Here is a 5,615-nt window from a genome sequence, read left to right as displayed (position 1 = left end):
TTTATTGATAGTGTGCTTTGCTTTTACTTTTTCTGTCTCTTTCTTTTTTTTTTAAGAAATGTCATTTAAGATCACATTTTCTTTTTTTAAATTTATTTGTTCTTTTTATATAAACATAACAAAGAATGTACTTTGGCATATTATACATACAGGGACTATAACTTATTCTAATAAGGATCCTATTCTTGAGGTTGAACATGATGTGGAGTTACCGTGATTGTGTATTCAACTAAAAGGCTAAGAAAGTATGTCTCATTAATTCTATTGTCCTTGATATTTCCCTCCCTACTCCCTTCCCTTCATTTTCCATTGTCTAATCAATGGATTTCTATTCTTCCCTTCCCTGTTCTCCCTTGTTGTGGATTAACATCCACATATCAGAGAGAATGTTTGGCCTTGGGTTTGGGGAGACTGGCTTATTTAACTTAGTATGATATTCTCCAGTTCCATCCATTTACCTGCAAATGCCAAAATTTCATTCTTCTTTATGCCTGTGTAATATTCCATTATTCTGTCTCATTGAGTCCTGGAATCTGCCCTGTATAAAAGTCACAAAATCCCTCCTTCAGAGAACTTGTGTTCTTTTTATTAACAGGAAGGAGTCTTTGGCCCTGCATTTCTCCAGCAGATAAAATGTTGTTTACTGATTAATCTTAGGCTAGATGGAGCTTCAGGTAAATTGCTTTTAAAAAGAAAGCACGTCGAGGTTAGCACAGTTTATATAATTGCCCCCCTGAACCCCATGTTTCCAACACTCACATCTGTTATCTGTCATCATCTTCTCTTCTCCTTTCTCTTCTCCTTTCCTAAGGTTGGCCTCACTAATCTGGCACTGTGACAAGATGAACAACAGCAAAGAGGGATGATTAGAAATTTATAGAATCAGGAGATTCAAGGGGAAAACAAGAGGAATAGGCTAAGATCAAGCTGAGTGCTTGAGTTAGAATTTACCAGAAGCTTTACATCACTGGATCTAAAACAAAGTCCTTCTGAAACAGAGAGCTCCTGAATTTCACATGAGAATAAAAACTTGCACAGGCTGAAGATAGATGTCAAGAAAATTGAAACTGACATAGTCTCTGGTTAAACACAGCCTAGTTATACTTATATGCTTACCTATCTTTTCTATAAATGTTAACCTCTTTTGGCACCAGCAGAAAAGCAATTTAGCTACTTTTCCACAGTTTGATCAAAGTGCATAAAATACATTTTTTTTTTCTTTTTACATCACTTGCCTTTTATAAAAGAGTAAGCAGCCTAATCTGGTCTGCAAGGATTATGTGTGTCTTATTATGTATGCAGGACTAGAATTGCTAGTATCAATAACATCAGTGCTCTTATGACTAAAATAAATATGGATTTAAATTTTAACTGAGTTCATTTATCACTGTGTATTCAGTCAGCAGATACTGAAATTAAAACTAAAATAGAGGTAGTATCCCAAATGTTTTGAATATTAAGGGGTATTTTGAGCATGCAAGAAGAGCATGGGAGCCAAAAACTATTGCCTAAAACCTTTATTTCTGGAATGAGGACCCAGACTCACAGACTTGCCCCAATATGACAGAGAGGGAGTAGATATCATAATTTATTTGAGAATATTTTAAACATCTCAAGAACAGGATGTTTTTTATATTGTCCCTTCACATACAGTCAATTATTAGTCAGGATGAAGTTTAATCAAGCTCGTAAGCTAATAAAATGTTCTGGGCTTCTTACCAGTGACAAATAAACAGCTCATGTGTACACTGATTGTTCTTACAAGTCATCATTTGAGATAAGCTGGGAACTTTTAAAAATTCCAAAGTGCTAGCAAATTGATCTCCTTACCCTTAAAAGGCTGAATCCAAATTGCCAACTACAATCAGGTCCTATGTAGTGGATAAAATTTAAGGTAATACCAGCCAGACAGAGCTTCAGGTAAATTGCTTTCAAAAAGAAAGCACATGGGGGTCAACACAGTTTATAAAATTGCCCCCCGAACCCCATGTTTCCACCACTCACATCTGTTATCCGTCATCATCACCCTTTCTCTTTTCCTTTCCCAAGGTTGGCCTCACCAATCTGGCACTGTGACAAGATGACCAACAGCAGAGAGGGGTGATATACTTAGTAGTCACAAATCTATTACACACAAATGTCACAGGGCAAGTCTGAAAGAAGAGGTTTTGGAGGCAAAAGCCATTGCAATGTGAACAGCAAATTGAATAAAGGTAAAAATGGATTACAACCCACATAACAAAATAAACACCCATGAGTCAATACTAATATAAATTTGAATAAAAGAAGGAAAGGGGAAATTCTTCCTTACAGGAAAATATAAAAGTGTAGAAGAAATGAACCAGTTTTTTAAAACCCATTCTGATATTGACATAATATCATTTACAACATGTTCCAAAAGTTGATGCCAAAATTCATCAGTGGAGGTTTAAGAACAAACAGGATAGTGACATAACACAAGTGTTTCTCCCAAGATATGTCTTAATTACAAGGAGAAGATGATGATGACTCCTGGCCAACATCACCTCCACCAAGGCTGACATCATTAGCAATGAGAGGCACCAACATCACACACCCCTGATATGATGCCTGGGAAGGCCATTCACTGCTGTGGTGTTTCTCAGAAGGCAGGACCTCAAGGTGATCATGAGAAAACATCAAACAAATAAAATGTGGTGAATTCTACCCATAAATTCTACCCATAATTCTACCCATAAACCCATAAATTTACCCATAAATTCTGCCCTTGATACTGTTTATGGGTAGAATTATTTATTCTACCCATAAACAGTATCAAGATCTTAGGGGAAAAAAGGCTGAAAAATTATTATAGGGAGGAGAAAACTAGATCTATAGCAGTGAACTATAATGTGAAAAACTGGATTGTATCCTGAAGAGAAAAAGGGTAGTAGAGGGACAATAAATCTTGGAATAAAGTATGTAACTAATGTATTACAAATAATTTAATTAGTAATATGAATCTAATTAATAATACTATAGTAGTCTGCAATGGATATTTATTAATTTTGATGATTGTACTCTAATTATGCAAGATGTTTTGAAGATTTTCCACTTTTTTAAACTTTTCATTAAGTCAAAAATTATTTCAAAATTAAATGAACTCGGCCACATAGTGAGGCTCTGAGTAACATAATGAGACTCTGTTTTTAAAAAAGGAAATAAAATGGTTGACCCAGCTATCCCACTTCTTGGTCTATACCCCCAAAGTCTTTAAAAACAGCATGATATAGGGACACAGTTACACCAATGTTTATAGCAGCACAATTCACAATAGCTAAATATGGAACCAAATTAGATGCCCTTCAACAGATGAATGGATAAAAATATGTGGCTTATATACACAATGGAATATTACTCATCAATAAAAGAGAATAAAATCATGGCATTTGCAGGTAAATGGATAGAGTTAGAGAAGTAATGCTAAGTGAAGTAAGCCAATTCCAAAACACCAAATGCTGAATATTTTCTTTGGTATAAGAGGCTGATTTATAGTGGGATAGGGAGAAAAAGCATTGGAAGAATAGACGAAGTCTAGCTAGGGTAGAGGGGTTGGGGGGGAAGGGAGGGGGCATGGAGTTATTAATGATGGTGGAATGTGATAATCATTATTATTCAAAGTACAGGTATGCAGACACGAATTGGTGTGAATATACTGTGTATACAACCAGAGATGTGAAAAATTGTGCTCTATATGTGTAATAAGAATTATAATGCATTCTGCTGTCATACATAATTTTTTTAAAAGTAAATAAAATGGGCTGGGAAGTGGCTCAGTGATTAGCTTTGCTGGGTTCAATCTCTGGTACCACCTCCTTAATAAAATAAAATTAAATATAAAACAAGCAACATTTTTTAAATATTTGTATTAGAAGTGTAGTATTGGACTTAATCTACCATCATTGTTCCTGAAGTTTTCCTTATCAAAATCTATACAGCCCAGTCAAAGCTCATTCTATGAAACATTGTATTGTGAAGAATGACAGCAAAAATCTCCCTTCCTGGCTAATATGGCATGTTTGTAATTAACTGATATTCAAATGGCATGAACAACGAGATTCCTCTAGAAATCAGGCTTGTGGAGATGTCTCTGGCACACTGAGAAAGCACACAGAGCAGGAAACTTATAGTTTCCTCCTCCTTGTTGGCCTTCAACATGAGCTGCTCTATGAACAACTAGGGGAGATATAAACTCACTAACAGGTTAGGTCAAGGGAAGAAGAGAAGGAAGGAAGAAAATAAAAGAGGGTGATAGGAACAAAGTGAGACACGGAGGAATAAAGACATAGAGATGGACAGACAGACATGGTACACATTAACAAAGTTCAGTAGTATTTTGTTACCAATGAACTCTCACCTTCCTTATCTATTAATACTGCACCATAACACCTACCAGGAAAAGCTTTGCCCAAGCTCTATGTGTGTGTGGGGGGGAGGGGTTACACACACACACACATGCACACACGCAAGGTAGGGACAGAACCAGGGCAACATATATACTGAGCATGTGTTCTACCACTGAGCTCTGCCTTTATCTCCTAACTTGTCCCAGCTTTGAGTGACCCTAGGAATTCTCAAATTCCTCCTATACATATGTGATGACTAAAATTCCTACCTGGAAGCTAAGAGTGAACATGGGAATGATTATAAATGACAAATGCACACAGTAGCATTTGGTTGCTCATTAATGGCCACTTCCTTCTATTATGCAAAAGACTTAAAGAATTTTTTTTGAAAAATTTTCCACATTTTTATAGGTACATTATAGTAATACATAATGGTAGGGTTTTGTTATGTATCCATACATGAAAATAATATAACAATATTATTTGGCCAATATAAGATCTAAAGATCTTAAGCCATCTCAAACTCATGGAAAGGGTGAGGTAAAGTATAATGTTTTCTTCTTCCTTCTCAGTATTCTGCTGTCCCTTCTCCCCACCCTAAAGTACAAGCAAGGTGGGCATGATTGAGGTAGTGCTGTTGGAAAAGGGAAGCAGAAGGAATTGACATCTAGCTGAAGATATGATAAGTTTGGGTACCTCTCAGACTGTCTTCCTATATTTCCTCATTTTTTTTTCTACTGGGAATTGAAACCAAGAACTCACAAATGCTAGGCTCTCCCGCCATTTTTTGAGACAGAGTCTTACTAAATTGCTCAGGCTGTCCTTGAACTTGAAATCAGCCTGCTTCTATCTTGAATAGCTAGGATTACCAGTATGCACCACCAGGCCTGGGTAGTCCTTTCTCTTTCTTTGTAAGTCACTAACTTCCAATGGACCCAGAGGGAGATTCAAAGCCTTATTAACTTTCTACACACTTCTGGCATTAACTTTTGAAGACATCTTGTGTGTGTCACATGGGAAAATAGAGGAGACTGAGTAACCATAATGGGAACATCCTAAGTGCTATCCTATAATGCATAAAACACTGAATGATCTAAGTGAGCTTCTTAAGATGGTTTATTGTAGTGGCAACTTTTCTTGTCCTAAGTGTTGTTACCAGAATCCTAAATCTGACAACTGACTGACTTTGTGTCCCAATCAATCAGGTCTGGGTGCTTGCCTCAAAAACCAAACAGAAAAAGTAATAGCAAA

This window comes from Callospermophilus lateralis, chromosome 8 (assembly GCF_048772815.1).
Source record: "Callospermophilus lateralis isolate mCalLat2 chromosome 8, mCalLat2.hap1, whole genome shotgun sequence".
NCBI lineage: Eukaryota > Metazoa > Chordata > Mammalia > Rodentia > Sciuridae > Callospermophilus > Callospermophilus lateralis.
Note: the sequence above shows the minus strand (reverse complement) of the source record.